Below are 23,215 nucleotides of genomic sequence, written 5' to 3' on the forward strand. Positions count from 1 at the left end.
TATGACCCCACCTTACTATCAGTAGTAGAACCCCCAGACCCTATTTGTGCCAAGCCTAAGGAGAGAAGAGGGGAGGGGAGTCACCACCCTGGGCAGAACGGGCTGGCCTCTCTTAATACACATGACTCAGCTGCTGGCGTGGGCTGTGGAATTTCTAAACATCCCCTCATATCCTGAGAAAGAGGGAGAAGGCAGAGAGTGAAGGGAAAAGAGAAAGAAAAACAAGAAACTCAGGGGAAAAAGACCAAATTGAAAACAGACACACGCACACACACTCCTCTCCCTCCCTCCCTCCCTCTCACACTCCCTGCCTGCCTCCCCCCTCCCTCCCTCCCTCCCTCCCTCTCACACACCCTCTCTCACTCAGAGAGACCAATCAAAGGGACCTCTTCGGCCTTTCCCCCCAAGTTGTAGAAGACACAGCTTTCTCTCTCACTCAGATTTGTGTCAGCCTCTTGCTGCTGCCACCCCTGCCCGAGACCTGGGTGACTTGTGCCTAGCTGCTGCCCATCCTCCTTGTCAGCAGGCCAGGAGGCAAGGATGAACCAGGAGAAAACTTTGTAAGCAGAGAGTGGATCTGGAGGGCTTACCCCTTCCTTTGCTTCCTAACTCTCCATAAACTCCCCTCAGGGAGACAAACATACAGAAAGAGCTCAAGCTAGACAGGCTCTCCTGAGCCTGGAGATGCCCACAAGGATGCTCTAGAACTGTCTCTGTCCTTCTTGCTGCTGGTCCTCGGGGTCAACTACTCCTCCTGTGGCCCAGTCACTCCTGCTGCCTGGAGCTCCTTCCACTGGGGCCAAGGAAGGTGAGATTGGAGACAGACAAAGAAGGGGCAGCATCTGGGGACTTCTCGAAGGTAGGGAGCTTATAAGGCTACACTGAGCTCAGCAAAGCCAAGAGAAGACTAAGGCAGTAAGGTAGGTGCCTGGGTCCCCAACACTTCCTGCCCCTCACCCCAGCCCATTTCCAGGGCCCCATTGCTATGTCTCCACTGCACTTTGGTCAAGTTGAAAATGGAAAATATTTTTAGCGAAACCAGATGGGAGAAGCCCGGAGCAGGGTTGGGAGATGACAGTTTGAAAAAGAGTTGAATCTCTTTTGCCATCCCCACGCCTAGTCATTTCCTCCAGAAGGGCCCCTCTTTTCCCCCTCTTCTACCCTGTGCCCCAAGAAGCTAACACCCCACCCCCCTCCACTCCAGCCCTCATTCACACAAAACCACTGGGTTTTCTGGGCTCCATTCTCCTGGCTCAGTATCTTAACAGCAGAGGGTCTGTTTGCCAGAGCCAGGGGGCGGGGCCTGGGGCTAGGGGTGGTTTGAGGGGCTAGAGAATGGGCAGGGTGGGAAGGGGCCATTAAAGATGAGGGCTACTAAGGGAGGGAAGATATTGAGGGAAAGGAACTGTGGAAAGGAGGAAGGATTACACGGGAAGACAGTCTATGAAGGGAGGGGACTCAGAGAAGTGGGGCTGAAGGGGTGCTTAAGTGGATCAGACTGGAGATAGAGGACTAGAGTTATGGGGGGAGGTGGGGAGTAGATCTGGTTGTGGGGGGAGAGGAGATTAGATGACCAGGGTTGTCAAAAGGGAAAGGGGGAATGAGTGTGAGACGAAAGGATAAAATAGGGAATGAGGCATTGGGGTCAGCAAACAGGAGACTGGGGACCAGGGGTGGAAAGGGGAGACCTTCTGCCTCAGCTAAAAGTCTGCAGCCGTTTTCCCAGAAAGGAATTGGCTTCAGGCCAGTCCCTAGGGCCATCGAAGCCCCAGGGATTTAAAGAGCTTTGCAAATTTTCCAGATTCCTAAGATGTCCTTCCAAACCCCCAGCTGATGGGAAACTGTCAGTTTGTTGTAGCTCTCCTTATGTTGTTGGGGGGTGGGGGAGGAGAGGAGTGGACAGGAACTGAGTTTGGACACACTATGAATGGAGCTAAGGCTCCAGTGTGTGTGTGGGTGGGGGGTACAAAGGGGGAGGGGACAATAGGAGACCTCCTAAGAAAAGCATAGATCACTCAGACCTCTCTGCCTTTTGCTAAGGAAAATACAGTTCCTCAGTCAATGATAAATTTTTCTAGGTAGCTGTAGGATAATTGATATATAAGTTTGTACTTCATCCCATAGTCTAGAAATATTTCTCAAATTTATCTCTTCTTCACCCCCACAGTCACTATCCTGCCTAGGTCCTCAATCTCTTCTGACAGAATGCGTTATTAAAGTGATGTTTTGTGAGTTCTTGGAAAAGAAAACAGTGATTACTATGATCCAGCAGGGGTTCATACAGAATAAGTCATGCCAGACTAACTTCATTTCCTTTGACAGGGCCATACTCTATACATAGCAGACCTAGATTTTAACAAGATATTTTTTACAGTCTTTCATTCTCTTGTAGAATGTTAAATAGGAGTGATTAGATAGAGTAGGGGTCAGCTCATCCCCACAGCCACTGTTCAAGGTCTGTCCCTTTCTCCCAAAGTCCCCAATGAAAGCCTTAACTCCACACAACAGCAGATGACTCAAACTCTTACTTCACTGAGATGAAAGTGAATCCCCCCAGACCTTCTTCCTTCCTTTAAAATTCAGCAGGAACATCCTGTCTCAGACTAAGCCTGGGCTAGCCTTCTAGCTGAATTCTTGATCCTGTCCTTTCCTGACTTTTCTCTCTGGTTTCATCAGTTCTACCTTTTCTCATGCACCTCCAACCTCTGCTTCTCCGGGATCTCTTTCCAATAGGCCTTAAATAAAACAATGTTCCACTGAAGGATCCACTGACTCTTCTCCATCTAACTACTTTCTCACATCTCTCCCCTATTTCACTGCCAACTTTTTGAAAAAATTGTCATATCATGTAGATACTTGATGACATTAGTGTCCTTCCTCTCTAGTTGGCTCAGGAGATAAAGGCCAGCCTTGGAGTCAGGAAGACCTGAGTTCAAATCCAACTTCAGACATTTACTAGTAATGTGACCCTGGGCAAGTCATTTAACCCTGTTTGCCTCAGTTTCTTCATCTTTAACATGAGCTGGAGAAGGAAATGGTAAACCACTCTAAGAATCTCTGCCAAGAAAATCTCAAATGAAGTCACAAAGAGTTGAACATGACTAAAAAACAGTAACACTCATTCTATTTTCAGTCTCTTTCTATGTTCCTCTTACCTACTAAATTTGAACACCTTATCTTAGCATTTGGGGCTCTCCTGAGCAGGCGCAACTCAACTTTTCCAGATTCACTTAGTGCTACTGCTCTCCTTAATCAAATTGAAGTGCTTGTCCTGAATGAGTACCACAAACTGAGTTCTTGACTTTACTACTACGTTTTCCTTCCCTCTTTCCAATCTCCTTCTACTGAAATTTCAAGGTGCTTCCATGAGACGGTGTTGGATCTGGAGTCAGGAAGACCTGAGTTCACATTTCACCTCAAACACTTATTAGTCATGTGTCTGATAAAGTAATTTAAACTCTATTGGCCTCAGCTGTAAAATGGGAACAATAATAACACCTACCTCCCAGGGTTGTTCTGAAGATCAAATGAAATACCTACCATCAAATGAAATACCAAGTGCTTGGCACATAGTAGACACTTAATAAATACTTGTTTCCTTCCTGTCTATACTTTAAAATCTAAAAACCATTTTATATCCTATAGGAATCCTTTTGTGATTCCCTCATACAATAACAATTTTTCCCATCTGGATGTTGATAACCCATTGTTTTTGTCTGTTCTGCCTTGGTCAAATATGATGTAGCAGAAGGAACAGGGCTAAAGACTGTGGTTAAAGAACTGGGTTCTAGTCTCAGATAACCCTAGGCAAATCATAATGTTAAATAAGGATAATAATACTTGCAATATCCAACTCATAGGGTGCCAGGAGGAGAAAAGTGCTTTGTAAACCTTAACCCACTTATTGAGTCCTTTCAGTTGTGTTTAACTCTCTGTGACCCCATTGAGGTTTTTCTTGGTAAAGATGCAGGAGTGGTTTGCCATTTCCTTCTTCAATTCATTTTACAGATAAGGAAACCGAGGCAAATAGGGTTAAGTGACTTGCCCAGGATCACACAACTAGTTAGTATCTGAGGCTGGATTTGAACTCAGATCCTCCTGACTCCAGGGCCAGCACTCTATCCACTGTGCTACCTATCCTTGCATGGCTATATGAATATTATTTTTTACATATCTTGGTTATTTTTGCTTGTATTAGTATTTGTAGGGTTATGTTTCTATCTAATCTTTCTATTTCCCCAACACCTCTGGAATGCACTTAAGAAGGTGCTTAATAAATGTTTGCTTTTGAATTAAATAAAATAAACAGGATCTCCTGCTGCTCTGGCCATATTCCCACAGAAAGAAGACATGGGGTCAACAGGAACATATCAGAATATATCAGAGACTAGTCAGTTCCCCTGGACTCCCTTCCTTTTTGAGGAGTTTTCCCCTAGTACAGCTTTGAAACTCTTCCCTGCTGTTTTGCCCTCTGATGTGATGGAAAGCAGAGACAGTTTTAGATCTATGATCAACCCCCACCCACCTACCCCTTATCCCTTCATTACTTTTGAAAGGGCTGTTTGAAGTTGCTTCTGTGTGTCTTTCCTTGTCTTGGGAATCCTTGCACAGAGGTGATACTCTGAAAGTCTGTCAATGAGTGCCCTCTCTCCAAAAGGAAAGGGAAAGGGAATACATAGATAGATAGAGGGAATCTTTAAGGAAGGGGGAATAGAGGGAATCAGGATTGCAGCTAGGTGGCTGCTCAAATCTAGTTTCAGCCTGGGCAGGTCACTTAACCCCACTGCCTAGTATAAAAAAGAGAAAGAGGGAATCTTTAGAGAATGAAATAAGCATTTATTATGAACTAAACACATTTACAAATATGATCTTATTTGATTCTTACAATAACCCTGAGGGGTAGGTGCTATTATTATTCTCATTTTACAGTTGAAGAAACTAAGGCAGACAGAGGTTAAGTGAATTTCCCAGGGTAATACAGTTAGGAAGTGTCTGAGACCAGTTTTAAACTCATAGCTTCCTGATTTCCAGATCCAGTACTCTATCTACTGTACCATCATATGCCTTTTCAAATGTAATTAATTTTTTAGCATAATTTTAGATTAAATTTTTAAATATAATTGTTAAATTAAATTTTTTTTAACAGTTCCCAATACATTTCTCTCCTTTCTCTCCCAGTCTATCTAATCTGACATTCAAAGTCCTCAAAAATCTTGTGATTCCAGCCTCATCTCTAAATAGGCAAACTGGACAACTGTCTGTCTCTAAAGCAGGAGTTTTTAACCTGGGTTCTGTAAACTTGTGCTTTGTTTTTTGAAAAATATTTTGGGGGCGGCTAGGTGGTGCAGTGGATGAAGCACTGGCCCTGGAGTCAGGAGTACCTGGGTTCAAATCCGACCTCAGACATTTAATAATTACCTAGCTGTGTGGTCTTTGGCAAGCCACTTAACCCCATTTGTCTTACAAAATACCTAAAAACAAAAAAATAAAAAATAAGAATATTTTGTTACCTGTACTTCAGTATAATTTGCTTCCTCTCTAATTTTGTGTACTTTATAACTTTAAAACTATTATTTTGATAAAGTGTTCATTGGTTTTATTGTATTAACAAAAGGATTTATGGCCCCCAAAATGTTAAGAACCTGTGCCTTATAACAAAGAAAAAGGGGGGGGAACCAGTAGAGCAAAACGAATCAAGCAAGACATTGGCCACCAAGTACATTAAAAATAGCATTCCATCCCCATCCAAACTCCCTGTAGGATGTAACTATAATAATTAGGGAAACTCAAGGACTTGAGCTTCACTATTTTGTTGATGTTAGTTGTTTCAGTCATGTCCAATTCTTCATGACCTCATTTGGGATGGTTGGCCATTTCCTTCTCCAGTTTATTTTACAGATGAGGAAAGTGAGGCAACTAGTGCCCAGGGTCACACAGTTAGGAAGTATTTAAGACCAGCTTCAAACTCATGATGAGTCTTTCTGACTTGAGACCCAGAGCTCTATACAGTGCACTACCTAGACGCCTTCACTATAGGGAAGGAAAAATCCAAGGTAACTTCTCCTGGCTCCTTTGTGAGATACACAGAACCTGGGGGACACTGTTCTCTAGACTGAGAACAACAGATTTAGGCAGATGGTATGAGACAGTGTAAAGACCACAAGGCAGACATTTGGGAAACATGCTTCTTAGTGCTGGCTTTTCCATGACCATAGAGCAATAACTTTCAGGGGTCTCAGTCAAGGGGATCCGAGTTCAAATCTTGTTGCTATCACTTACTTATTCCTTGGGGCCCCAAGGGCACTTAACCTGTCTTGGCCTTTTATAAAGGGAGAGGGTTAGAGTGGAGGGTCTTTTAGGTCTCTTCCAATTGTAAATCCATGAACCATTATTCCCCTCTAGTTCTGACTGTGTTCTCTCTTTTCATGGCCTTACTCTCTGAGGGTCTCAAAGCTTCCCTGTCTGATCCCTTGGTCCTGCCTCCCTGCCTGGATCCTTGGTGGTTCTGGGATGCTGTTCTTGGCTTCTAAACCTGAGGTTTCCTGACCAAGACTGGATTGGGGGGAATTTCCATAGCAAAAAGTCCCAGTACAACTGTCTCTCTGCTTGGAAAATGGACCCTTGAGGAATGTGTAAACAGTCTACTCCTCTCCTCTCAATCTGCATCCATTTACCGGATCTCCTCCCTCTTAAAGAGTACTGGATTCAGAGTTGGAGGCCCCGGGTCTGAATCCAGACTCTGTGACTCATTTTATGTGACACTTTGGGCAAGTCCCTTTGTCCCTTGGGTCTCAGTTTCCTCATCTGTACAATGAGGGGGTCCTCTAAGGTGTCTTGCCACTCTAGATCCTATGAAGCCTGATCTAGGGTGCTACTCTCGTATCTCATCACACTTCCCCACCTACTTGACAGGGTGCCAGTTGTGAGGTCAGAGATCTAGAACTGGAAGTTCAAAGTATACGAGGGCCTTGTCCAAGGTTATACAGGCAGTAAAGCTTCCAGGATAAGAGCTGAATACAGACTGACTCCTGAGGCTCGGTTTTTCTACCATATGGTGAAGTCTATGAGTTACTTCCTTATATGGTTTTGATTGTATTTTTGGAGACAATTGGGATTAAGTAATTTGCTCAGGGTCACAGAGTTAGAATGTGTCTGGGGTCAAATTTGAATTCAGGTCCTCCTAACTCTATGGCTGGTGCTCTACCCACTGCCCCACCTAACTACCCCTAGTTGTCTTACAAAAGCTTGCTCAAGTATTATTCTCCATTGCAACAGGATAAAGTTCAAACTCCTTGGTCAGGCATTCAAGGTCCTTTGCAATTTAGTGCTGATATTTTCCCCTGCAATACTCTTTCTGCCATACTACTCAATTCTACTGATAGATTAGTAGACACTTTACAGTTTCCTTCCGAGTTGCATTGTACTTTTCGGTTTTGGGGATCTTAGTTCAGGACATCTTCCTGAAACATCTTTTCGTTCCTACCCTAGCCCCACCTGTTGAAATCCTACATGGCTTTCAAATGTCACCTTCACAAAATCTTACTTGGGATGTGCTGGTAAATGCTCTCTATATAACTGGTTCTCTGACAAAAGAGAGGACATTTTAAAATTTAACTGTTATTAATATCTTCTCTATCATTTTCTTGAGCCTAGACAATCAACAAAACAATAAATTAAGCCCTGATTTGTACAGATTTCAGAATTGTAAATGGTTACACTGAAAATTTAACAATTGACTCTTGGTATTCTATTTGAGCTGGCTTCAACTTTACCTAATTATTTTACTAGTTAAAAGTTAGAAAACAGTCCACCCTCCTCTGAACTTCCTTAACTCTTGTTCAGTATCTTTTTGATACACACACACACACACACACACACACACACACACACACACACACACACACAAGAGTCTGCTACTTACTGTAACTCCTTGTGTACAATTTACCCAATCTTCCCAAGCAGTTTCCTTAGGGTAGACCTCTTATATATCTTAGAAGTTTCCCCATCACCTAGCACAAGTTCTGTCCATAGAAGGTGCTTGATAGATATATTTTTGATGAACCAAATGAATCAATTGAACCTAGAGAAAAGGAGGATCCAAGAAGTTCACAATTGGGGTGTTAATGGAGTATTCCCTGAGAATTCTATGAGAAAGAATGAAGATCTTTTTCATCATCCAATTCTACTGATGAAAAGCCCTCCAACCCCTACCCCATTTCTCATTCCTCCCTCATTATTTTGTAGCAGGAAGAATTGAGGATAATTGAGGATAATCTCAATGCTTATTCACTGTTTACAATGGGCTCAGAGGGAGATGGTAATTTACTCAGGGAAAGGGACGTTAGTAAAGGAATGAAGTCTCAGGGAGGGAATTGGGTTTCACTGAAGGAATGGGAACTCGCTGAGGAGATAGGGACTCAGGAGGATGATGATTTAGTGAGGGTATAAGGGTTCAGTGAGAGAATAGGAGTTTGGCAAAAGAATACAGTTTCAATAAAAAATAGAGGCTCAGTGAAGAGATGAGGACTTAGTGAGGAGAGATAGTCAGAGAATGGAGGATCACAGAGGGATATGGGAACTCAATGAGGAGAATGAAAAAAAAATTATTCCTTGGTCCAGATTAGTAATATGGGACAATGAACGGGTAGGAAATGGCACTGCCCATTTTTTATTTCCAGAATAGATCCATTTTCCCAGTCAGTCTATTTTTCCAAATGGTATAAGGAGAGATAGAAAGTCCTGCCTCATCTTTTTCTTTGAATTTTAATTGCTTCCAGATCTACCAGATGTACTAAGGACCTTTCTTCCTCTAACGTTTTGTGCTCTATATTCTGATCTTAGTTCTTCCTTTCAGTGCTGAGAGCAGCAAGGTGGTAAAGGGGGCTTGGACCTAAAAAGATCTGAGGTTCGAATCCTATCTCAGATATTTACTAGCTGTCCTTGGGCAATCTTTCTCAGCTTCAGTTTCCTCATCTGTAAAATGAAGGGGCTGGACTCAATAGTTTCTGAGGTTCTTTTCAGTTTTAAATCTTTGATCATATATGTTATGAAGAACCTTTAACCACTGTCACTGTATAGTTTAATGACCCAGCATGCTCTATGATTAGGCCATTTCTGATGGAAGAGAGAGACAGCTTTGTGCAACTCTGCCTCACTCTCTGCCTCACTTAAATCCTATTCATGTGCAAGTCAAGATATCATCTGTGATATCACTTGCCCTCTTTGAAAATAAAGGACAAATCATCCATGTCCCCCGATTTAATTGTAGGTGGGAGTCCAAATAGACCTTTCTGTCTTGTGATGGATATTAGACCAGACTGATTGGGATCAGAGAAATAAGTGAATGATGAGGCTTAAAATATAGGTGATATAAAAACAAAAGATATTGATAAAAAAACGAGACAAAACCCAGGTGTAATGGGAAGGAAGGAGTCGGGGGAAAATGGAAAAATTAATGAGGGTCAGAAAGCCAATGGAATAAACAGAAGGACAGCAAAAAATTGGGAAGTTCTGGGCAATAAGTGGAGTAGGTTATGAGCAGTAGAAGTGTGTGGCTCTGAAACTCAGGAAAAGCAGGGCAAGATCTGAACTATGGCAGGGAATTAAAGAACTACAGTTAGAAAAAAACTGCTTCCCTAGTTTTGAAGCCTGGACTGAGGGAAAATACCAAATAGAATTGGGAAGAGAAATCTGCCTTCCCTGAGAACAGACAAGAAAGAAATGATGCTGAGAAAAAAACTGCACATTGAAGGCTAGACAGAGAGATACTAAAGAGGGAATCTTTAGATTCCTTTTACCTCTTGTGTTGAGAAGGAGGAGGCAGGATTCTGTAGCCATGCTATGAATCCCAAACTGCCTTGTCTAATAGGAAATGTATTGTAGAATTCCTCACACTTCAGCAATGTATTTGTTGGATTGGGACAAGTGGTTTGAATGGATTGTGGTCAGTGACTCACTCCTGAGAGATCACTGGACTGTGAGTCAGGAGACCCAGATTCATCTCCCAATTTTGACCCTTATTAATGTGATCTTATTAGTTGAACAATAGATTGTAAGCTCGTTAGAGGCATCTGCTTCTTCTTACTTTTGTATACCCAACATCTAGTGTGGTGCCTAGTTCATTGCAGGTGATTAATAAATGCTTGTTGAAGGCTTGATTAGACTATAACTACAGTTCTCAAAACTTTGGTCTCAGAACCTCTTCACACTCTTAAAAATTATTGAGCACCTTTAGGTGTGTTTGTTTCTGTGGCTTATTATGTATCCACATTTGCCATATTAAAAATTAGAGTTGCTAGAATTTTTTATTTATCAATTCATTTAAAATGTTATTTTAAATATTATTATAACATATACATTAAATGTTATTGCACCACATTATAAATTAACACAGTATATTTTTGTGAAAATAACTATTTTCCTCAGCAAAAATAATTAGAAAGAAGAGTGGCATCATTATGCACATTTTTGCAAATCTCTGTAGTCTAGTTTAATAGAAGACAGCTGGATTCTCATATCTGCCTCTGCATTCAATCTGTTGTGATATGTTGTTTTGGTTGAAGTATACGAAAAAGAAATCCGGCCTCACAGAGATATGTAATTGGATATGTATTTGTATTTTAGTAGGTAAATAATCTCTTAGTATAATTATGAAAATTGTTTTGACCTTATGGATCCCTAAAAAGGGTCTCAAGGAGTTGAGAAAACACTTTCTAACAGAGCTATCCAAAAGTGGAACAATTTGCCTTGGGAAATAGGGGTTCTCCTTTCTAGAATCCTTCAGTCAAAGGCTGGGTTCTTGGGTGACTTGTCAAAGTTATCATAGACAGGATTGCTGTATGGACAGAAGTTGGTCTTTGATGACCTTTAAGACCCTAATTCCATCTGAGATTCTTCAATTCTGGAATGGATGGTCAAATGAGACAGGAAGTGCTTGGGGGCAGGAAGGCATGTTGAACCTACTTCTGAGAAACTTCATCTCCTCCCCCACATGTTTTCCCAGCCCATGTGGGAACCCTTGATCTGCTTAACCTTTTCCTCCATTGCAGCCCATCCCCTTTCCCCTACCCCAGGCAAAGACTTAGACATTCCCCCCCACTCCCCACGGCCCCAGGTTCTCTTACATTTCCAGGGCTCCCTCTCTCTTAACATTATTGGCTCTTGTTTTTGGAACTCCCCAGCCAGGTTCCTTCTTGGGGTGAAAATGAGGGGGTGGGCAGGCTGGGGAGGTGTGGGCAGAAAGTGCAGAGACGGCTGGTCCTTTGGGCCAGAAGATGGTTATTTATAAGCTTGGCCTCACTCCAGACAGATGTTTCATTTTATTTTGAACTCTCAGAAAATAGGTCATTTCTTTTTGACTTCTCCCCATGGACCAGCTGGGTGCAGAGTGAGGGGGAGACAAGAAACAGGAAGGGAGAGAGGCAAACAAGATGATAAGGTAACCATTGCCGGTCCTTGGGGAGGAGGAGAGGGATGATATATTCTAAAATACATTCCCATCCCACTTCAGAATTAATTGTAGCCAGGAGGGTAAAGGGGGTCTGGGACCCAGGAGAGTTGACTTGGACCACTCTATTGACTACAGTTCTCCACTAGAACTCAGTGATCTGGAGAAGAAAAAGGCAAGGAAGAATGAATAAGAAAGAGTGGGATAAACTAGCAGATGAGTCATAGGAAGACTAAGGGTGGAGTTGAAGTGGGGCAGTCCTAGGATCATGGGATTTGGACCTGGAAGGAACTTTGGAGATCATTTAGTCCAGGGATTCTTAACTTTTTTGGTATCATGGACCCTGTTGGCAGCCTAATGAAGCCTTTGGACCTCTTCTCAAGAGAATGGCTTTTAAGATAGTAGCATAAAATACATAGAAAGAAAGAAAGAAAGGAAGGAAGGAAGGAAGGAAGGAAGGAAGGAAGGAAGAGAAAGAAAGAAAAAATGAAGAGGGAAATTAGCATTTCCTAAGTCCCAGGCAAAATATTAAGTACTTTATAAATATGTCATTTTATCCTCACAATAACCCAGAAAGATAAGAGGCTATTATTCTTCCCATTTTACAGTTGAGGAAACTGAGGCAGAAAGAAGCTAAGTAACCTTCCCAGGATCACACGGCTAATAATGTCTGAGGTAGGATTTACTCCAGGTCCAGTATTATTAATTTTTTTTCTCTATCCAAATTCACAGATCCCTTAAAGTCTATTCAAGGAATCTGTGGTGCCCAATTTAGGAATCCTTAATTTTATGAAACCACCTCATTTTACAGACATGAAAATTATGTGGGTAAAAATCTAGTGGATGAAGTATCACTTCTCCTCTCTGTCTTCCCTAGATTAAAGTCAAGGTTTCTGTTCCCCTCAAGATCTCTGTCCCAGGCAGGTGAAGCATTGGCATGTACTATAGACATGATGTACATTTTCCCCACTCCCCACAAAGGCTATCTGACATGATGGTCACATTTTCTCCTAGGTCCCTGCTAAGCTACCCTTGCTTTCCTCAGGCCTCACTCACGCTGGCCCAGAGGCTGCTTTCTGGCTAAGGCCCAGTTTGAAGCTTGTAGCAGAGACTGCCCAAGCACCTGCCCCCAGAATTCCTAAAGCTGGGGCTCTCTTTGTGGAATGCTTTGTCTTGACTGTTACAATCACAGAATAGCAGAACTATAGAGATTGAGGAGATTTTTCAAATCCAATCTCTTTATTTTACAGAGGAAGAAACTGAGGTTAGGCAAGGAGGTGAGTACAGAGAGTACTTTACAAGCTAAAGATACCTCCCTCCCCTCTCTCCTGAGTTCCAGTGTCCACTCCTACCACTTCCCACCCAGGCAGAACTTGACTTTGAAGTCAGAGATCCTGCCTCTGATACTTACTGATACTTACTAGCTTTGTAGTGTGATCTTGATCAAGTCCTTTACCTCAGTTTCCTCATCTGTACAAAAACAAGACTAGACTTGGTTGGCCTCTGAAATCTTTTCTAGTTCTAGGTCTATGCTCTCCAACTGTCTGTTGGACATCTGTACATAAGTGGCCTGTAGGCATCTCAAATTCCACATGTCCAAAATGGAACTCATTATCTTCCTCCCTAATCCCACTCTTTTTAAAATTAAATTCTCTATTTCCGCCAGGGTTTGACCACTCCTTCAGTCAACTGGATTTGAAGTCTGGGAGTAACCCTCAACTGTTCCCTTCTCCAGGACCATGATACATAATAGTAAATGCATGGTGCTGATTGTTTTCTCCTCTCCTTCCCCCATATCCAATAAGCTGCCAATTCTTGTCAATTCTGCATTGCTTTTCACTCATATGGCCACCGTCTTAGTTGAGGCCATGTTTAGAGTTTTTGTCTAGATTACTGTCATAGCTTCCTTTGGAATTGACAATTCCTAATTGATCTGTCAGCATCCAGTTTCTGGTCACCTAGTTATCCAAAGGGTATTCCTAAAGCACAGATCTGACCATGTCATTCCCTAGTCAAAAAGTTTCAGCAACTCCTATAGCCTCTAGAATTGGGAAGCTGTGTGTTGCAGTGGATGGAATGCTGGACCTGGAGTCAGGAAGACTCCTCTTCCTGAATTCAAACCTGGCTTCAGACATTTCCTAGCTTTGTGATCCTAGGCAAGAAACTTAACCTTGTCTGTCTCAGTTTCCTCATTTGTAAAAATAAGCTTGGATAAGGAAATAGCAAACTACTTTAGTCTCTGCCAAGAAAATCCCAAATGGGGTTATTGAGTTGGACTCAATTCAACAGAAATTGCCTCTAAAATAAATGCAATTTTTTTCTTTGGCATTTGAGACTTGCCCAGTCTGTTTCTAGACTGGACCCTCTCTCTTCTCATTTTAGCCTCTTGAAAACTCAAGCTCTCTTCTAGGCTTAGCTCAGGTGCCAACTCCTCCAGAAAGCTTCTGCCATTCCCTCCAAAGGTCAGTGCTTCCTCCAATCACTTTGTGAGTGTTGTTCCTCCCTCTCCTAAATAGAATGTAATCTCCTTGAAGGCAGGGACTAAAGACATTTGGCTTTGAATCCTAGGTGCAGAGCATATAGTAGGAGCTGTATAAATTCTAGTTGAATTGAATTAAATGCACTCTGCTTTACAAACTATCCATCCTCTCATTTGTCCTTCACAGCAGTGGGAAGTGTCAGAGAATCACAGATGCTAAGTTTGAGGAACCTCCACTACTCTGGGGCTTCAGTTTTCTCATCCATAATATGGGGGATGAGGAGGTTTGATAGCCTCTGATATCTTTTTCAGCTTTAACTCATTGTTTCTTTGCCTGAACTTCAACTTGAATAGGAATATTCTGAATACTCTCTTTCTTTAGGAATGGATAACACCATCTCCAAACATATATCACTTTTCCGTCATTATGATAATTAGGAAGGATTTCCTCCTATTAAGACCCTAAATCTTCATTTTGGCAGCTCTTATTCATTTGTTCTTAGTTCTGTTCTTTGGGGTCAAGTTAAAACAAATCTAATGCATCTTCCACATACTTGAAGACAACTCTCTTAGCCCTCATAGGTTTTTCCCAAGTTATATTTAAAGACCGAATACTATATGGGTTACCCTATTATGGCCTGGCTCTAGCATGTCAATGACCTTGCTAAAACATGATGATTAGAGCCAAATTCTACTCCATATAAGAACCAAAGAGTGCAGGGGATAGCAAAAATATTATGCTTTTATCATTGTCTAATTACATTAGCTTTTTTGGGGGGGGCACTGCCGTGATACACCTTTGTCTCTTATTAATCAGACAGTTCACTAGCCCCCTCAAGTCTTTTTCACATGAAAGCTTATCTAGCCATGTCTTCCTAATCCTGAATCTGTAAAACTGATTTTTGAAGGACTTTGTTTTAGAGTAGAGGACAACATCTATTTCTATAAAATTTGGATTGGTCTATTGTTCGAACCTGTTAAGCTGAATGAAAGAATGAAAAGCATTTATTATATCCTTAGTATGTGAGGCATTGTGCTAAGTGCTGGGTAATATAAGTATTTTAAAAAAGAAATAGTCCTTGCCCTACATTTTAATAGGGGAAAATGCCATATGTTGGGGAAAGGTCATAAAGGGAAAGAATTTTGTTCTAGAGGTTGAAAGGAAAAGGGGATTAGTCAGTCGACATTGAGTCCCTACTACTGTGCTAAATTTTGAATGAATACAAATAAAAACAAATATAGTTCCTTCCTTCAAGACAACTTACAATTTAATTGGTGGGGGGGAGAGTACTTCATGACACACTTGATAGATGGTGAGATGGGATGTGGAACTGAAGCATGGCCTGATGCCTAAGACCAGCCAATAGTCGACTCAGTGGGCTTGTCTGCATACACATAGTCACTCAATGGTTAATTTTTAAGTTGATAATTTTGTATGACCCACGACTAATGTTATAAATATCCAGAAATGGCAGAAAGAAGATTCCCCACCTGTGCTCTTTGCCATAGTGACTCTAGGGATGGTAGGCAATATAATACAAACCCTATGATTCAGGCATTTCCAAGTTAACGGAGGGACAAGATGTGCACAAATAATCAATGCAAGGGCAAAGAGGAGCAATAGAAAGGAAAGTTTCAGACACATTGCTAGGAAAAAGAAATGATTTTGAAGTTACTTCATCTGAGTTTTCCATCCATACAATGAGGGAGTTGGCTTCGTTGATCCCTGAAGTCCTTCCTAGTTCTCTATGATCCTATGAAAGATAAAGCTGAAACCATCCCCGGGCTTAAGAAATGTAAATCCTATCTAGAGAGTGGCCTGAGAAAAGTCTGCTGACCTCTACAGAAATAGGAAAGTTGAGTGGAAGGGCAGCTTTTGAGTAGAAGATAAAGGATGGGCTCAATTGGGGCATGTTGAGTTTGTGGAGTTGGTAAAATATCCTGGTGGGAATGCAGAACTGAAGTTCAGAGAGAGGATGGCTGTATCCAGATTTGGGAAGCATTGACCTGGAGGTGATAATTGAAGCCAGGGTGGCTGATGAGATCAGCAAGGGGAAAAGTATTGTGGGTATATATGTCTACATATAATCTATGTGTGTCTATGTGGGCATGTGTGTGATTTTCTGTAGGGTTGTGTGTATGGATAGGATGTGTGTCTGTGACCACACATGTACCTGTGAGAAAGGGTCACATGTCTTTAGGATATGCATATGTCACATGGATGTGTTGTGTGTGAGTGGTCCCACATCAGCCAGATGCTTGATGCAGGCACTGAGCCAGTGATCTGGCCCCTGAGGCGTGACTGTGTCGTGGGATCCCCGGGACCTCAAAAGAGGGATGTTGCAAGGGAGGATGTGGGCCAAGATGGCTTAGATTTATTTAGATTAAAATGGTGGGAAAGGAGCAGAAGCTTGGAGCGGGGGCAGGGTGGGGGGGAGGGTAGGAGGGGGATAGAAGAAGGAAGTAAAGATCCTGGGAACTGCTGAGGAGGCTAGCTAGACCTCTCTCCCTTGGTTCCCCTCTGAAGTTTCCTGCTTACCTGGGCTGGCTGCATCTCTCTCCCTCTCCTCCTGATCCAGAGACAGCATTCCCTGAACCAAAGGATCCACCTTATCCTGGTGAATAATGGAGGTCCTCCTTGGCTGATCATGGTTTCTTAGTCCCAAGGGATTATAGATCTAGATTTAGAATTAGGATTTCAGATTTAGAACTAGAAGGGACTTCCAAGATTAGTAAGTGTGACCAAGGCCCAGAGAAGTAAATTGGCTTCTCCAAAGTCACTCAAATAGTAATGAACCAAAATTCAAGTCATGCCCTTTGTTTCCAGATGCAGTGCTCTTTCTATTCAATCATAAGGCTTCTAAGAAATAGGGGAGTAGATTTAGTAGAATGGGTCTATTTTCTGTAATTATTCTTGAAGTCATTTACATTTTAACTACTCTCCTATCCCGTATGCCTCTATTGTGCAACATTTCTAGAAGGGACCCTGCTACTCATATTTTGGGGAGATCCTAGATATGGACCATACATTAACTTTGTTTTAGAGATTTTCCTGGTGTTTTCCACCAGGCTGGAAGTAAATTAAAGAAAAGGGGGAGACCTGATCCTTCTCTTTAGGATCAGGAACCCCTCTTCCCCCACCCCTTTCTCCAAGATGAATGGAAGGCCATATGAATCTAGGGCAAGCACATGTTACTTTCATTATCCCATTTGAAACTCATTATAACCCTGCAAAGAAGGAACTTCAGATATTCTCATCCCCATTTTACAAATAAGAACTTTTCACATAGCCAGTATCAGAGACAGAATTCAAATCCAAAGTCTTTCTTTTACACACACACACACACACACACACACACACACACACACACACAGATTATTTTTGTTGTTGTTGAGTCAATTGGGATTAAATGTCTTGCCCAGAGTCACACAGCTAGCAAATATCTATGGTCAAATTTGAGCTCAGGTCCTCCTGCCCTCAGAGTAGGTGTTCTATTCACTGCACCACCTAGCTGCCTCCTCTTTCTTACTCTTTCATGCCTCAGATATAGTGTAAGTAATTCTATTTTCCCCAGGCTCTTGCACCTTGGCAGACTGGGAAGTATCAAGGTTGGGATTCTGGCTCTTAAAACCAGGGCTCTCTCCACCACTCCAGGATGTCTCTTCTAAACCCATCTCAAAAAAGACAGTTCACATTGGTTTCCACTTCTATTCTGGAAAAATACCTCCTCTGTCCTAGTCCCCTTCCTTCTCACTCCTTGCAGAACTTGGTTCTCAAGGCTTCCCAAGAATTCTTCCCTTTGCCCTAGTAACATTTGAAAAGTTCCTAGCCATAGGACTTTACTTCAATCTCACCTATGCCTACTGTTCCTGCCTGAGGAGTCAGATCCTCTACTTGACCCCCGACTCAGGGAAGAATTGTCACTAGGAAGAGATGTTGGGTGACGTGAAGGTCAAACCACAGAAAGTGATGACAGGATCTTTGTGAACTTTCCAACTTCTAGACCCTTGACATCCTATGCTTCTGCTCTTTGGAGCCCCAACAGTTTGGGGAATTTCAGAGTATTAAAAAAAATCAGACTGAGGTAGAGGAGACCTCAGATGGGATCTAGTGCAGCTCAAACTTAAGGCAGAATCCCTCTGAAATTCCCTCAATAAATGGCCATCCAGCCTTTGCTCAGATACCCCTATTGATGGGTAGATTCTTAAGATAAGATCACCTTATCACTCAGCTGTCAATGTTAGGAAGTTATAGAGACAGTTTCAGAGGCAGGAGAGAGGTAATGACTGTAGGTCTTTCTACTTCACCAAAGCAGCATCCTCCAGCTTACTATTTGGCCTTAGGTATGTTCTTCTCTCACTGCCCTAGGCCTCATTTTCTTTACTTGCAAAATGAAGGAACAGATTAGATCATCTCTAAAGACCTTTCCATCTCTGATAATAGAGGTTTCCTTAAAGCAACCCCATCCTCAGGCATCTCCTAGGAAGGGTCCAACCAAAGTATGTTTACCAAGGATAACTTGGATTCAATTCCCTCCAATTTCTGGGTCTGTATAATGGTTCGAACATACTGGAGGGTCCAAGGTCCATGACCCTGGAGGGCTCAATCCCTAAGGCCCAGGTTTCAGCGGCCAAGAAAATGTCTTTCAATGGCCAACCCCAGCCAGGGCCTGGCTCAGAGCCTGAGTGACCGCCTGTCTCTACGCTCTGGCCAAATTCCTGCTTTAGAATAATAAACAGTGCAGCTCTGGAGAGACGCACAAAAAGCCCCATCCCCCCAGACTGCTAATGGTTTCCCTTGGCCAGGCCCCCCTGGCAGGAATATGGGAGGAGGAGAGAGAGGGCACCATAGGGCAGATCAGCCTCCCTGGGACTGGGGGAGGGGAGCTTCTGAGGAGTATGGTACAGAATATGGAGAACAGAGCTGAAAGGAGAGGCTTTCTGCTTTCTCTGCTCTAGAATTTGCCTTTCATCTAGTGAGAGTCTACTCATTCTTGCTGTTTGCATGTCTTTGACCATGTCACAACCTCTCCAAGCATCAATTTCCCCAACTGCAGTTGGTCCAGGTCATCTCCAAAGTCCTTTACAGCTTTAATTGCTATGATACCATGAGATTCTGCTTTGCCTGGTGGCTTCCAGCTGGAGAGGACTTGGGATTCTTATCCACAATGTCCAGACAGGAGTGGGGAGGGAGGCAGTCACTGTAGATAGTAAGGGCTGGGGCAGACAGAATAGGCTAACTATAGAAGGCATTATTAGGTCAGGGCTTGGCTGTCTCCTGTGATCCTGTCTCTCCTCTGGCTCTCTCTGTCCTCTCTCTATCTCTCCACCACTGTTCCTGATTGTCCCTCCCCTGCTGTTCTATACTCTAGCTTTCCCAGACAGTGAAATCGTTAGAGTCATGATTTTGGGTTTATCCCTGGCTAAGCCTTTCCCTGGGCAGCATTGTGCTTCCTCCCTCAGTCACAGAATGATGGAGGCATGTGCACATTTGCAAATCACTCTGTGGTGTACTCAACAGGGTGGATGCCCAGGCTGGGACTCATCGGTGCACAACCCTGGACCATGCTAGATGGGAGTGGAGATGGAGGTGGAGCTCTAGGAGGGAGTATGAGCTCCTGAGAATGGGGGGAAAGCACAGATTTGCTACCCTGCTCTCTTTCTTCTTTCTCCATTCCCCTAGGGAACAATGCCCTCTTCAGCCCTGATGGAATTTAGACCTAACCCATTTTACCATCCTCTCCTGTCCATTCCAAGTGTATTAATCTCCCAAAGATTCAACCTGTCTTCTGATTTGTGAGAAGTCTATGTCCTCGGGCTCAGACCTAAGACTTTCCATGTCTGTGTTTTAATCCTTCTATTCTATTCCTAGCTTCCTTATCTTTGATTTATCCTCACTCCTTACTCTTCGGTTTATCCAACTGTAAAATGTAGTCCTTAGTTGTCAAGACATACAGGGGAAAACAAAGATTACATTTAATAGAGCAAAGGATCTGTGACCCAGTGCAAGGTTGGTTTCCTTGATCTTAAGTTCAAGAGAGATTCCTCTTTGGGCAGCTGTTGGCCCTAAATCTGATCCTCTCATATGTAGTGAGTCACTTGCCCAGAGCTAGGGGAGTCACAGTTAGAACATAACAGATCATTACTGCAGGGTAAAGAATCTTTGGATTCCCTTTTTACTGAAGCAGGCCAGTTCTAGGTGGACAGTCTAGCTAGGGTGAGCCTCATTTAATTTAGGAAAGGAGTCAGATTTGAGATTTCCTTAGTTCTGGAATCTCTCTGTCCAACTATCTAAAGTCCACTTGTTTTCTGCTCAGCTCTCAAAGAAGTCTGGTTTCCTTTCCCAGTTACACCTAGCCTAAGCTAGAAAAGCACTTTCTCCCACCTAAAATATAAAGTTCTATCAGTTTGGACTCACCAGATCTCTCCTTGAATTCAGGTGACAAAGAGATTCCTGACCCTTCAAGGGATGATACTCTTTCTCTTCTTGATCTGGGCCTCTAGATTGACTCCTATCTGTTTCCAGTATGAACCAATCTAGTTCTTGGCTACTCTCAAATTTCCTAATTTATCCATTCTTTTCCTATTCTCATATTTTCCTCTTTCCCCAAATGTCTCATCTCAAACGTTTTAGCTCCCTCACCAGTCATTCTAAACTTGTATACAAGCATCTTCATCTCTATGGGCCACAAGTAAGAAAAAGCATACGGAATACATATGTGATAAGATACATTTAAACTTGGTATTCATGAGGCTTGGGGCAGGACCACTCATCAAACACTTAAAGGCAGCCACTGATGAAATGAACTTAAGCTAACAGAGGAAGAAATGGAGCCAGGGAATCATAGATTGATTAGATTGCAAAGCACTTGGGGAAGTCTTGACATTGGTACCATTTTCTAAGTATCCAAGGTTTCTTTTGCACCCTCCTCAATTCCCTGTCCTCAAGATGCTTACATTCTAATGGGATCTATCTACCAGTGGTGATGGCAGGCTTTAGGAATCTCTTCTTCAGGGACTTCTAATTCAAAAGATAGTTTGTGTGCGAGATTTGACTGGAGGCAGGGGAATGGACTCAGTAGCTCAGGAACCTTTCCACTCAGTGATTGGGATTCTAAATTAATGAAGCAAATCCAAAACTCCCAAGACCTATATTTTCTCTAAATATTTTTTCTTATTTCCTTGAGAAATGGAACAGTTTGCAAAAGCATAGTCTCCAGACACATGAGGTAAAAGGAAAGATACCAGGTTGAGAGTCTAGTATCCTTGGTTCAAATCTTGGATCCACTTTGAACTTTCTTATACAAATCTCTTCCTTTATTTGGGCGATAATTTCTTGGTTAAATCAAGGTGACAAGGGATATGAGCAGGAGATATGTAGAATAGATTATTTATAAAATCTCATTAAAATCTGACATTTTGTGTTTTCTAATTCTCTCACCCATGGTGTTGGTGCCAGCAAAGCACTCCATCTTCACCGCCACCTCTTAGAATTCCTGACTTCCCTAAAGTGCCCAATTCAGGCACTCCTCCTTTAGTAAGCCTTTGATCTCCCCTCTCCTAGATATTAGTATTTTCTCCCTCTAGAAAATCCTGTTTTCCTGACTGATATGTGCATTATATTTCCTTAATTGATTGTAAGCTCCTTGAAAGCAGGAACTGTTTTATTTTTATCTTTGTATTCTCAGTGCTCAGCATAGACTTGGAATATGATAAGGTTTCAAAAGTTTACTGGATTGAATTAAATTGAATTGTATCTATAGATGTCTTCATCTGGAAGTAGAGGGTGGTAGTTGTGTGGGAGTGGAGAGGAGGAAGAAAGGAGGAAAGGGGATGCAATGAGGCACACTTTTTCATATGAATTTTTCCAAGTGCACATTTTCTAAATGCCAGAAAATCCTTCTCTCTAGAGCTGCTGTTTATTTTGTGAGGAGGCAAGTAGACTGAGTGACAGAAGCAGCAAAGTCTCCAGAGTACAGTACTCTATCTGGGCAAGGTTTTTTATGCCACGGTGTGATACTTGGCACTGGTTTCTCTCCCATTTTGAACCTTTCATTGTCAGATTCATCTTCTTTCAACATAAAATAATCCCCTACTCTAAACCCTGTAGTGACTGTCCCTATGGGTGAGAGTTCAAACTCTGTAGGTGTTCATGAGTCCTGATGATCTAGCCTCAGTTTTAGAGTTAGGGTTCCCCTCAGTTGAGTCAAAGGGTAAGGCTCATCTATTGTCCCCTCTTTTAACTTCAGGCCTCCCCCTCTTCAGAATGCACATTTTCCCTCTTCTCCTTTGGCATAATGTTGTTACTCAGTGGTTTGAATTGTGTTAACTTTTTAATGGCTCTTCTTGGCAAAGACACTGGTGTGATTTTTCATTTCCTTCTTCAGTTCATTTTACAGATGAGGAAACTGAGGTAAGTAGAGTTAAGTTACTTGTTTGGGGTAACACAGTAAGTGTCTGAAGTTGAATAGTAAACCCTAGCCCAATTTCTTGATTCAACACATATTTAAAGCAAAAAGGAACTTAGTAAGGATTGTATCTTAGGACCATAGATCTAGATCTAGGAGGGACTTCAGAGTCCTCTCATTTTACAGATGAGTAAACTGAGGTTTAGGGTTAGGGCAACTTTTCTAAGTTCACCAAGGTAGTAAGCATCAGAGATAGGATTTGAACTGAGGTAGTCTAATTCCAGAACCAGTGCTCTTTTTATAGAACACCCTTTCATTTTACAGAAGAGGAAACTGAGACTGAGAGAGGTCTAGTGTCTTAATTACATGTCTATTGTGGGAAACAAATCTAGGTCTCCTGACTCCAAACCTAATTCACTTTTCAAGGTCCCTCTCAACAAGAAAATTCTACATCTCAAGACCCACCTCTTCCCTGAAATCTTCCCCAATTGTCCCCACTTTGATGATGGGTGATGTATCATCACCTCATCTGATTTTCATGGTTGCACATACCTAGAATTCATCTAGGAACTTGGAATACTTTTGAGTATTCTATCGATTCTCCCTGCCTGCCTCATCTTCTCCTCTAGACTCTGGAAGGCAGGCAGCTTGTTTGTCTTATCTTTGTTCCCCCAACAACACCTAGCCTTGTTTCCTACACATAGTGAGCAAACTTTGTGAATGATGAATGAAAGAAAAAAAGTTTTACAAAACTTTTGGCCAATAAGTCTGTTAACAAACATTTCCTCTAAGTCCTTCCTCTCCAGCCACTATGCTAAATGCTGGGGGTAAGGAAAGAGAAAAACACTGAATTGATGAGAAAGGATTCCAATGTCCACTTCA

General features: G+C 42.3%; 1 protein-coding gene across 4 annotated transcripts in view; it reads left to right on the forward strand.

Annotated features, from left to right (window-relative positions):
• The first annotated feature begins 370 nt into the window (after nucleotides 1-370).
• The window catches only part of PDGFRB (platelet derived growth factor receptor beta), a 68,910-nt gene continuing 46,065 nt past the window's right edge, over nucleotides 371-23,215 (forward strand). For 2 of the 4 annotated variants that reach the window (XM_074212646.1, XM_074212645.1), the window contains exon 1: nucleotides 371-920. The gene's annotated coding sequence lies outside the window, so the exon portion shown is untranslated. The remainder of the gene's footprint in view (nucleotides 921-23,215) is intronic. The other 2 variants (XM_074212647.1, XM_074212648.1) reach the window with 1 other exon arrangement.

This window comes from Macrotis lagotis, chromosome 1 (assembly GCF_037893015.1).
Source record: "Macrotis lagotis isolate mMagLag1 chromosome 1, bilby.v1.9.chrom.fasta, whole genome shotgun sequence".
Classification (NCBI taxonomy): Eukaryota; Metazoa; Chordata; class Mammalia; order Peramelemorphia; family Peramelidae; genus Macrotis; species Macrotis lagotis.